This window comes from Thunnus maccoyii, chromosome 17 (genome assembly GCF_910596095.1).
Source record: "Thunnus maccoyii chromosome 17, fThuMac1.1, whole genome shotgun sequence".
Lineage (NCBI taxonomy): Eukaryota > Metazoa > Chordata > Actinopteri > Scombriformes > Scombridae > Thunnus > Thunnus maccoyii.
In genome coordinates this window covers 12,463,809-12,476,169 of record NC_056549.1, presented here as the reverse complement: position 1 = coordinate 12,476,169, position 12,361 = coordinate 12,463,809, and the positions used below count along the sequence as shown (strand labels likewise).

Genomic DNA, 12,361 nt, shown 5'->3' with positions numbered 1-12,361 from the left:
GCTGGATTAACGTTAGCTACAGTGAACATAAACATCACTCTATCATGTAGATCAAGTATGGAGATTATTTTATATTAAACCAGCCAGACTGAAGTCTGTCTTGGAGTAACCTGTTTGACAGTTATACAATAATGTTACAGATTTACTATTAAAGATTGCAGAAATTTTGATTAAATGTTAATTAATTGTTAGATATGTCCAACACATCTAGTGTGATCTAATTATTACCTCTAATGAAGCTGGAAGTTCTGCAACCATTTGCTGTTTAATACTTTGGATATTGTCTGGCCACTTGTTGAATAGATGGCAGCAGACAAGAGCGGGGGCTCCATAACTTTAAATTAAGTCATTATTTTACGTTATTTAATTTATCATTCAAGTACCTTGGTGTTTACTTTATGTTCTTTGAACTAATTACTAATGTAGCGTACTAGATTTTGTGTTGAACATAGGTCATGTCAGTGGTTAACATGGTTTTATAATGGAAAAACTTCCAGCGCACTTCATAAATGGTTAATGATTAACTGGTAATCGAGTGTTAACAAGGCCAACTATCAATTAAAGAAACTGCTTAAAATTTGCACCCCTACTCTGTTGCCAACTGAGTCTGTACATTTCCATAAAACCTTAGAATTTTGTGCGGCTTTCCATAAATAAATTGTGGGATTTTATGGAAACGTACATGTGCAAGAATTACTAAGAATAACTTAGCCACATAAATTCCTAAAGGTCAAATTCATGTGGCGTGAAGATGGAAACGGGTATCATTTGTGTCCAGTAAAAATTATAGTGGATGAAGTTGTGTTAATATAATTAGGTATGCTATGGCAATGTGATCATGTGATCCTGAAACTGAATGGGAAAAGTTTCATTTCTTGCCCAATTCAGAATGTGAATTGTATGGTCTAGTGCTCATAAAAATTCCCACAATTTCGCAATGCAACACATTTATAGATGTGAAAATCACAGTTATGTGACACAACACCTGTTAGTGATGGCTCAAAATAATGTTGATCCGTAAGTGTTAAATTATTTAGTAGTTTAATTTACTGTGAACTATATAGCGAATGTTGTCAACAATTAGTCGCACCCATCTTATATTCCAGCAGAGGACAGTCACAGTTCACCAGCCAGCACAATACACTTTACTCTCACATCACAATGTCCTGAACATCAATGAAAGTGAATATTCAACCAAAACATGACTCAGTTCTTGTGCTTAATTTACTGTATTTCTCAATGGAGTGTTTCAGCAAGAGCAGGCAATATGCAACAACAAATCATGTATAAACTTATTGTCTGAATGCATCATTTCTACGTCAGAGATCCGAGTGTTCTCCCATTGCAGTTGTTTGTGTACTTTTCAGGGTCAGTTCAGGTGAATTGATTGCCCGCTGTGATGACACTGCTTGAAAGCCACATCAATAAAGGACATCACCATCAACAAAGAAATTAACACTGGGGTCATGTCCCCACTGTTGGCTCAAAGAGTTGCGTTTGGATCCAAAATTTCTAGCCTGTGAGAGAGATTTGGGAGAGTGGGGAAAGAGGGGCAAGTCGGTTAACCATTTGTGGGAGTTAAGCCAAGAGGAGGGAAAGAAGGTGAGGCGAGGACAGGATAAGAAAGGAAAGGGCAAAAGAGGACAAGACGGAAAAGAAAAGAAAAGTTAGTAAGAGCAGATATGAAAGGAGGAAGAGAAGAGAGGTGAAAGGAGGACAAGAGGACAGGAAAAGCAAAGTCATGTTCACTCCATTAATGATCATAGGGTCTTCCTAGATTCATGGTTGATGCAGTAATTTTCTGGCGCATTGGCAGACCACCTGGAATAACATCCTCTCCCTCAAGGACCATTACATAATATGAAAGAATGATACAAGCACCTAAACTGTGCTTTTAATTACTTTGTTACAGTAATAAACAATGAATCAAGAAATCAGCCATTAAACATTTAACCATCATTTTGCTTTAACCATGTTATTCTTGCAGATCACACCATTACCCTTTGGATTCCGTCTCACTCCAGCAGCATGGAGATTTATTGCACCGTGGGTGTTAACAGTTGTAGTCTGGTGGAGGAGGATGGGTAGTTTAGTGTAGGCCAGAGCTCAGGGGATCCATAAAGTTCAAATGAGGTGACAGATTTACTCTCAGCAGATGGAGTGAGCTGAGGTCAAGTTGTTGATACTAAGTAAGCACATGTCTCTCGTCCTTAAACCAGGACAGTCTGCTCTCATAAACATCACAACAAAACAGGGGCAGAGGGCGTTGTAATGTGTGTCGGATGTCTGCCGTGACTCATTTGTAGATTTCTTTTCAAAACACCTTCAGCACAGTGCTGTGCAAAAGGTTGATATCTGACTATTTTGCAATTTGAAAAAGTCTACACTTGCAGCATGCAGCATTCTCATTCTGATTCAAAGTGATTATTAAATAACATGCATTCATCTTATAATCTCAGACATATCCTAAATAAGGATATACTCCATATAGGATGTATATTCTATAAATATACTGTGTGTTATATACGTACTTACTTGTGACCTACTGTAGGATAAGTCTGGCAATTCTCTTCTCACCTCTTCGATCACAAAGGTCTGCTGCTTAAAAGATGTTTTTTAACACATTATTCTTAGCAAGACACTAGGGTACATAAAAACCGAGGAGGCCAGCTGTTTCTCCCATTACCAGTGTGTCTACCACCAGATGTCATACACTATTCAGCATCATTTGAATGGTGCGCAAAGTTTGATGTCTTGGTTGTTCTCATAAACTTTAATGTCTCAACCATGTGTACTTGGCCTCACGGTTTATGTTAGTATTAACATACACAGTGTGCCAACTGGACATGCCCAAGTACAGTACAAAGATTTATTTGTCACATATTCATATTTCTTAATATATGTAGTGAAATGCAGGGGTGGCATACTCCACAGGATGTATTAAAAGCTTAAGTGTACAATAATAATAATAACTAGAATAGAGTCCACTCAGCAACTCTGACCACATGCCTCAGCCTGTCGCCGCCTTATATTCCTCCACATCTGCAAGCAGCTGCACAGCCCACTAAAACAGCACAGTTGGATCCATCAACCTGTAGATTCTGTTTCGAAAATACAGTACAATCACCAATGATATATGATTTTCTGCATTGTTAAGAAGCTTGTCACTACTTCTGCAGACTCACTGATGTTGTCAGAGTTGGTCTGGAATACTTCCTGATGTTACTCAACGTGTTCTGCAGCATAGCCTCCAATAGGACAGTCCAACACTTGACCTCTCCTGCCACCACAACTTCCTATATCATCCTTTTTACACATTCTGTTACGAGGAAGTAGCAGCATGATCTCACTTGCTGGATGGTGGGAAAGTCTTAGCCCTGTAACACCCCGTGAGTGGAGAATAACAATGGTTCTACCCCTCTGATGGGACACATAATGTGTTGATAGAAGTAAGGTAGGTTTGCCTTGCCAAAATTCCCAGCCACTACGAGCGCACCTTCAGGATATCTGGTCCAATGCCAGTGCCCAGAACACCATGCAGCTCCGACAATGCTGCATCGGGATTGCAGAGATGACGACCAAAGTGGCGGCACAGTGGGCAGCCAAGATCATCAGATACTCAAAGCCAGTCAAGCCTCACATTTAACAGACAAATATGAGAGTGGTATTGATCTGCTCATCTAATTCCCAGCAAAAAAAGTGCATGAGCGTATTTTCCTAAATGTCAAACTATTCCCTTGAATGAATGGATTACTTTACTTCTCTTGAAAAGAGATGGGAGCCGATCTCTACATGTGTCCTGAACACATGGGTCACAAGAATGTGACTGACATGTGAAGTGCACAAGGATCTCCAAATTCCTAAAGGAACATGTGATTTTCATAAACTGTCAGTGCAAACAGCTGCTGTGGCAGACTTTACTGGGAATCTATATTCATGTCTGTTTGTGTATGGTGGAAACAAGGGTTTGCACAAGAACAATTGAAGTGTAAAATACAATAGAGATAAGGATGTCTGCCAAAGGTAACATCTTATTGGGTCCAACTTGTCTCTAATCAACAGAGTAAACTTCATATGTTACACCCTCTCCTTTCATCTCAACCCATGTTGACCTTTGACTCAGTAAGTTGCCCTTGTTACATTTTTTTCCCCCACTTTATGACTTGGAACCTGTCATAATCTCTATATGTGTTTTGCCACCTTCGCGTGTTAAGACTGTGTACTGTATGTGCTGCATGCTGATAAGATACATCCAGTGGCATGTCAGTTAACAGCTGACAAAAGAGGTGAAGAGAGGTAATGTTAACACAGCCTCAGATTATGAGTATCAACTGCAATTGCAATAGATAACGAATAAACTATGGCACTCAGTAGACATCATACCTCTGCTAATGTCATGTAATAGTTTGCTTTCATTAAAACAGATCTTTTTTTAATTAACCATTGTTATGACCCTGCCTGGGGGAAACATTGGCACAACATGAAATTGAGACTCGCCTCTTCCCAGCTCCCAAGAACTACCAGCAACGAGGAATTTTGCAGCCCTTTAAATGTTTATTTTATATTTTTTTGGCTTCAGGGTGGGCTAACAACAAAACAACAATCAAAAGGAAACGAAAGCTAATCAACCTAAAATTACTCATTCAAATAAAAGAAACTAAAGTACAAATCACCTAACTCCTAACTCAATAAAAACAGGAGAAAAGAGGTTAAACCAAAATGCTGGCCATCCCCTGTGGAACCTGGGCTGTTATTTGCAAAGCTATTTGCAACATTCGACACAACAAAATGTTGGCTGACAGGTTGGTCAGAAGTCGAGAGAGGAGAACCCGCAGGAGCTGGGGGAAGCCGGCCTTTAAACCACAAGCTTTGAGGCTGGAACCAATCAGCTCCCTGGAGCAATCTACACACTCACACAGCCCCAATCATTCACTCAGCCAATCAAGGAAGCTCACCTGCAGCCTATTTCACACAGGCACCACAGCAGGATTACCAGAGAGAGGGAGAGAGATCGACAAACATACAGAGGATTAAACCACATACACAGAAATACACAGAAAATGTTCATACAACCTCTGGGTCATAACACCATTACAACTATTTTGTAAGGTGATGGGAATGTCTAGCTGCCACTCCCTCCTTTGTTCAAATGATAAAAATATGCTCGTTCAAATATGCAAATTACAGTAACTTGAAATACTACTGCTAATACATCAAGACATAACAAATGGAATGATATGAAAAAAACAGAACCTCTCTTTTGGCAGAAGTGACATGCCCACAAGGAAAACATTGTGCACATACAATATGCAAATTTTGTATTGTCTCTGTCTGTGTCTTTCTCATTGTGCTTCTGCTGAGCAAGTTGTGGCTGATTTGCAAAGTATAGTAGGAACAGTAAATATTAAAAAAAGATTAATTGTAACAATTTGTATGCAATTTGCAAGTTTACTGTAGCCAAGTCTACTCTAAGCTACTTTGACCTCGTTTCAACAAACTTTGACACTTTGTTCACACATGCAAATCAGCCATATTAAGAACCAAAATGGAGCACAGGATTGGGTTTAATGAGTGTCAACAATGTGTCATGATAGCTTATTTATGGACATTTTAGCATTAAGACATGAAGCAATTGGCTGGAAGCCAGCAAAATTAATGTTTAGATGTGAATGTGTATGCAACACTAAGATTTCCACTTTTTTTTTCAACCATATGCCACCTTTGATAAATGTCTGTCAGCACTGGCTATTAAACATGACACATATTTCAGTGAGGGACAGCAGCTAGTAGCAGTGATAATGCTAATGCAGTCTACACAGTTAGCTCTAGTCAGAAATGAACTGAGAGTCCTAAACCAGCAACCAAGTACACAAGCCCTCCCTCACAGTAGTAACATTAACATAAAAAATAAAAACATAACGTTAGCAAAAAATTCTTGCTGTTTGACTGATGTACAGGATGCCAATTTTTTTTTTTTTCCATTCCCCAGTATGGCAAAGACATGCCCCGCCCTACTCTGCCTCTGATTGGCTAGTACTCGTTGCCTTTGTTGGTTGGGCTGGTTAGGTTTAGGCATGAGAAGTGAGATTGGTTAGGGTTAGGGTAAGAATATCAGGATAAGCCAATCAGAGTCAGAGTAGGGCAGGTCATGACTTCACCATCCTGGGAAAAAAAATATTGTGTACAGGATAGACAATCTCATCCTGGTTGTTGTATTCGTAACGTTAGCATAAATGAAAATCCTGTTGCTGTTTCTTCAAAATATACTAGACAGTGGACTGCAGTGTAACTCATAAGAAACTATGTCAATACCTGATTTAATCAGATTATTGATCAGCCACACAAGATGAAGAGACTTTGCATACCTGTTGGATTTTTTTCCTCTGAAAAATTATAAGCATGTCAACATGATGCTTTTTGTACCCAAAGCACTAACATGCTGATGTTTAGCAGGTAGAACATTTACCATGTTCACCATTTTAGTTTAGCGAGTTATGCTAAAATTAGCTAATTAATTCCATAGATAAAGTAGTTGTAGATGAAACGTCCTCACTATCACCAAAGCTATTGCAATAAATGTACTACATGTACCAAAGTTTATGGCAATCCATCCAATAGTTGTTGAGAAATTTAACTCAAAACAAAAGTCAGCCTCTAGATGGCGCTAGATGAAAAGTCACCAAAGACAGTAGACTTCATCCCCTGTGGACCATGAATGTGCAATACAAAATTTAATCACAATCCATCCAACATTGTTGAGATATTTCACACAAGGCACAGGCAGCGCAGGTAGAATTAACAAAGGTACAAATCTAAGGCACCGCCTTAGAAAACAAAAAAGCTTTGTATCTTGGCAAGAAACCAAAATGATTCATCCTCTTAACATTTTACATCAGATGCCTCAGAGTTTTGCTTGCTTCCAGTAAGGTTTAACTTATGACTCAAATGATAGATGGAAAACATGACAGTTTTACTCCTGGTGTAACACAGCATTTCCAGTCAACCTTTGGGACACTGCAGTACGTGATAGCACTGCGGACTTGGCTGACATGTTATTCAGATAGTGGAGGGAGCTACTTCAGATAACTTTGAATTACCGGTTGAAAAAGGTTGTGTAACACACATCAACAAACACAAAATGTACTCGCTGAGGTTATGGAAACATGGTGTGGATGTTTAGAATGGGCAAACAGCACATGCACAAACGCACACAGACACACTCCTACACACACACACACACACACACACACACACTGATCTTGAAAGTGAAATAATAAAGAGAATCATATGACTATGCACACACAGTGATGAATCAAGGCACTTGCAACAGCTATGTTGCGAGTTTGTGTCAGAAGGCTCGTACACACACACACACACACACACATTCCAGGCCGTGAAGCGTATCATGACACAATTTAAGGTCTGTGGTTGGCAGCGTTTCAAAGGGAAATGGAGGACACTCTGGGGCATACTGCTTTAAGCGTCCCCTTGATATAAAGGCTCACCTCAGATGAACTGCATACTGTATTACCTCATTTTATGACATGCATCTGACAAATGTGAATGAACAATAAAGTGCATCACACAGTGGGTGTAAAAGTGTTTTGGATTTCCTGTGAATTTCATACAGGTCACTGTGGCCCCGTGTGCACTCTGGGGAATGTGAATGTTTTGTCTTAACTGGGTTTTGATGTTTTAGGGGCTTGTAGTTTTTATCAGTGTTAGCAGCATGGCTAAAAAAGCGAGGTGATTCCTTAACTTTTCATTTAGTGCAATCATCAGGTCAAAATTTAATCTGTCCAATATTTATGACCAAATAACCATTAAGTAATGGTACTCCCATTAGCCTCAGTTGTTATTGTGTTGTCTGCTAATAAGCAAATGTTAGCATGCTAACACAGTAAACTAAGATAGTAAACATGTTAGCTTAGCATCAGCATGTTAGCATTGCCATTGTGAGTATGTTAGCATGCTGATGTTAGCATTTAGCTCAAAGCACTGCTTTTCCAATCAGTACAGTCTCACAGTGTTGCTAGCTTGACTGTAGACTCTTTTTCAAACCTATAGTTAATATGCTCTGATCATAATCAGTCAATGAGTTAGTAAACTTGTTGAGTTTTCCCATTGGTTCACTTTCTTTCAACACAGAGATAAATTCATCACTAAAAGTCGCATGAGAACGTCCACTCTGCTCATTGGTTAGATGTGCCTGGGGTAGAAGAATGTAAACACAAGAGGAGGGAGGTTCTATGTCATGGATGTATTCTTGTTATACATCCATGTTCTATCTACCCAAATATCAAGACAGTAATGTACCTCGGTGCTACTCCAGGTCAGACCTTGATTCATTCTCCGGCTAGCTGCTAGCAACGGTAGATCCTGCTCATCTATATTCCAGTATGCAAAGTGCACCTGGCTAGAGGAGCCATGTAGGTTGAATCTGCAGAGTAAGCCTTTAGTTGGGTCAGATTGAGGTCAGCTCACATTCCCACCACAAACAAATTGCTCCAGAACTCGTTTGTGACCAGACCGAGACCACTTCCTCTAACGGGTCTTTGTACAGTTGTTTTGTTCCACACCCGAGTATGATTGCTATGTTCAGATCTGCCAAAAAGGATCATACCAAGGAGGAAAACAAACCAGATTCCAATGCAACTGGACTAAACAGCACAGTAGTCCTGTTTGTATGTATACTTTTTTGGGGGTATTTTTTCCACTTTGCCAACCCAATTATGAATAATCTGATTGAACATCATAGTGCTCATGCATACCTGTGCAGAGTGCAGATGGAAAGTGGCTACCTTATTAATGAGATTAATGTTTTTGTGTTGTTTTTTTATTATTTCTGTACATTGTCGCTGACTTTTTTTTTTTTTTAAATCAAGGTCATGTGAAAAAAAATCTATCCCGTCCAACAAAACAAACCAGTTGTTTGTCTATTCCATGCCAGAGCACCTTGAACTACACTCTCAAAGGCTGGCTGACAATCACATTAGGTTGTAGATGCCACCTCCATTTTTAATTCGACTGTCTTCCTGGTAAGCTATTTATAGAATATGTAACTAGGTGGAGATAGTTACTCAATAGAGAGTTGAAGGTTACATATGTAACCATAGTTTCTGAGTAAAGAGACTATCAGTGCTGCTCAAGGCCACTCAGAGACCCTTTACCTCAAAATGAGGATCAGTGAAGATAAGAAGCACATGTGCTTTTATGCTGTGTGCAACCTTCTTCTTCTACCACTTGGTTTGTCTTAAAGTAATTAACTAGGTCACTTGATGTCAGTGGGTAAGTCTCCTTGTGCAATATGTAATAAGGTGAAGAGGTAGCCTCTCTATTTGGAGAACAGTGATTACAACTGTGAACTTTTGATCTTATAGGTGGCCAAATAAATCTTGGACCAAATGATCCAAAAAAAATCCTAGCAGTATTTATAGTGGGAGCAGGCAGAGCCACAGGATTGGCAGGGCTATTTCTGCAGCCTTGATCAGGCTTATAGTTACTGACTGTTTTATATTAAACTTAATGGCATGTTTACCTTTCTTGACTTAATCCAATCTGTTTCTGTTACCAGAGGACGGATTTAACACAATAAGAATCCAGGCTGGTGATCTTGAGGATCTCCTGGTTCAAATGTCCTTAGTGTCTCATGTAAATTCTATAGTAGTATAGTATCAATAAGTATATATATATATACCATATATATATATATGGTTTCTTGTTATAGCATGGTCCACTCATGTCCTATTTGTGTGGTCTTTCTGGGTTATGGTTACATATTAACAGTTCAATGTTGTGGCTTTTGTGACACTGTGACTCACACAGGAGGGACAGTTCTGTTATTGCTCATGTGTTCATAATACATCATGTAATGACATGAGAATATCTACAACCATAAGAGCAACCTGCCGTGTTGTCATTTAATTCCACTTTCAGAATAAATAATTACAAACTCCTTCAGCTGGGGAAGATCATGTGATACAATCCAAAGTGCCACAACAGCTACTAAATAGACCCTGTGGTGAGTTTTGTCAACTGCAGTTTCTGAAAACTTTAAATCTCACTATTAATCATGGTGAGAAGTGCTGGCAGTTCCTGAAAGTAGTCCATCAATCATTCTTCATTTATGAGGTTTAACAGCTTGAAAACCCAGAAAAATATTGTAAAAACAAAAAAAAAGTTGTTTTTGACCCACTTTCCTGAAGCAACACTGCAGTCCCATAATAAAAGAACAGCCCTTCCCTTTTATACAGTAAACAACCTTGTCAGATATAGACTCACTCAGAAAGACACACACTAACAGAGTAACTCTACTACCCAAGTGCGTTGGATATGTGCGCTTCTTGCTATCTCCTCTACTCATCTTCTCTCATTGCCCTAAACTAATATAACACCAGCATTATTTAATGCCATCCGATGGACCAAATAAATGAATCTGTGCTCTGATAAGTGTCCTGATAATAAATGACCACAAATCATCAAGCACTGTTCCTGTGCTGCTGCATTCTGCCATGTGAATGTCAATTGTGTGTGTGTGTGTGCGCAGCCCTCGTGCTACCATGCTCAGCACTCTTGAACAGTGCTTCCCACTTTTCTAAACCACAGCACCGTTTCAAAGGAAATTTTTTATCATGGCACCCCAAGCCATACAACCCCCAATATAACTGGTATAATCTATATGTACACAGAAGCTTCTCGGTTTTAACAATTCATATTATATTATATACCATATTGTATCATATAAGGCTATATTATATCAATATGAAGTTAAATAAGATAGGCTTATTCTCAATTACCCAGAAGAAAAGCCAATAGGTGCTGTACAGATTTACAGATAAATCATTTTACTTAGAATAAACAATTAAGGCAATTAAATAAGCGAATATGTTAAATGTATTTCATTTCATGTCACTGAAGAATATATTCAAATGAAGTAATGATACTTTAATTTACTTCAGTCAAAATGAGCTTATATGTAAGATGCAGCCTACAAGGAAAAACAAACAAACAAAAAAGGCTGCATGAATTTTAATGGGACATGTTGATGTGGAGAGAGAACAACCTGCAAGTCTGACTCCACTGACAGGACGTCTTTTGTCTTGTTTTCATGTATACCAGCAATTAGAGAGCATCTCAAATCTTAACATCGCTGCTCTGACACTCACTTTCTTTGTGACTGCTGAGCTCCTCCAAAACTCCCCAGCCGGAAAGCGTGTTGCGAAACTATGACAACCGGTAACCATGAGTTGTCATGCCAGCTGCAACTACCTGCATATTAAACTGAGTTTTTAATATGGTAATTTTGTTATTTATTACTTATTCATTCTGTTTTGATATGTTCAAAAACATAACATAAAAAGGAGTTAATGTAGGTTTAATGTGTTTTTTTTTTAATATGGTGATTAAAAATGCACAATAGATGAACAATGATGTGTGGCCTGTCCTCACCCACTTTGGCAACCACTGCTCTAGAAGCATATGAAATACGTCACTGTAGCTAGTAGTATGATTGAAATTTTCCTTATGATAAGATCTGGGGTTGTACTACTCTCTTTCTTTCAGCCCCATGGTTTTTTTTTAATATGGTGATTAAAAATGCACAATAGATGAACAATGATGTGTGGCCTGTCCTCACCCACTTTGGCAACCACTGCTCTAGAAGCATATGAAATACGTCACTGTAGCTAGTAGCATGATTGAAATTTTCCCTATGATAAGATCTGGGGTTGTACTACACTCTTTCTTTCAGCCCCATGGCAAATCAATAACCTATTTTGTGACTCATGTTGTCTCGCCTGCTCCCCTCCGTTAACCTCCTTCTGCCCGCATCCTTTCCCAAGTTTTTTCCATCCAAGTCACCCATCCAGTCCATGCACCCAGGCTGTGCCCTGCTCCTCGAAGACACCCTGGCCTCATGTGACCCCAGTCCTTCTGTGCAACATCTGCCTTCACGCCTCTTCCTTCCTGTTGCCTCTCTCATGTATCAGAGCAAGTGCCTACTGTTTGATTTAAAAAAAGTCAGTTTTAAATTTTTCCTTTAGTTGCTCATTTCACTGTAAAAGCACAAATCAGTCATTTATTCCCGTAGAACACTGATGTGTAACCCTTTCTTCTTATGCAACAGCTTCTCAGTAACTTTTAAATGACACCGTCGTCAGCAGCTGCCCTCTGAAATATGATAATTTGTGCAATGTGTGAAAACACACTGCCTTAACATACAGTAATTCTCACTGCAGCAGCGAGATGGAGTCAGTTTAGAAATTCCATTGGTTTATCTCCAATTTGGAATTAGGAAGCTGCTCGTAATTGTGGCCTTAGTGATGAGACGTAAACATCACATAAGGATGCACAGGCACGCACT

At 39.1% G+C, this 12,361-nt stretch overlaps 1 long non-coding RNA gene across 1 annotated transcript; it reads right to left on the bottom strand.

Moving 5' to 3' along the window:
• Nucleotides 1-889: 889 nt before the first annotated feature.
• Nucleotides 890-3,875, bottom strand: LOC121881794. The gene is made up of 3 exons (XR_006091910.1): nucleotides 3,186-3,875; nucleotides 2,536-3,101; nucleotides 890-2,067 (listed from the first exon to the last, which is right to left on the bottom strand). It is a non-coding gene; the product is annotated as an uncharacterized LOC121881794 (long non-coding RNA).
• Between the last annotated feature and the right edge of the window lie 8,486 nt (nucleotides 3,876-12,361).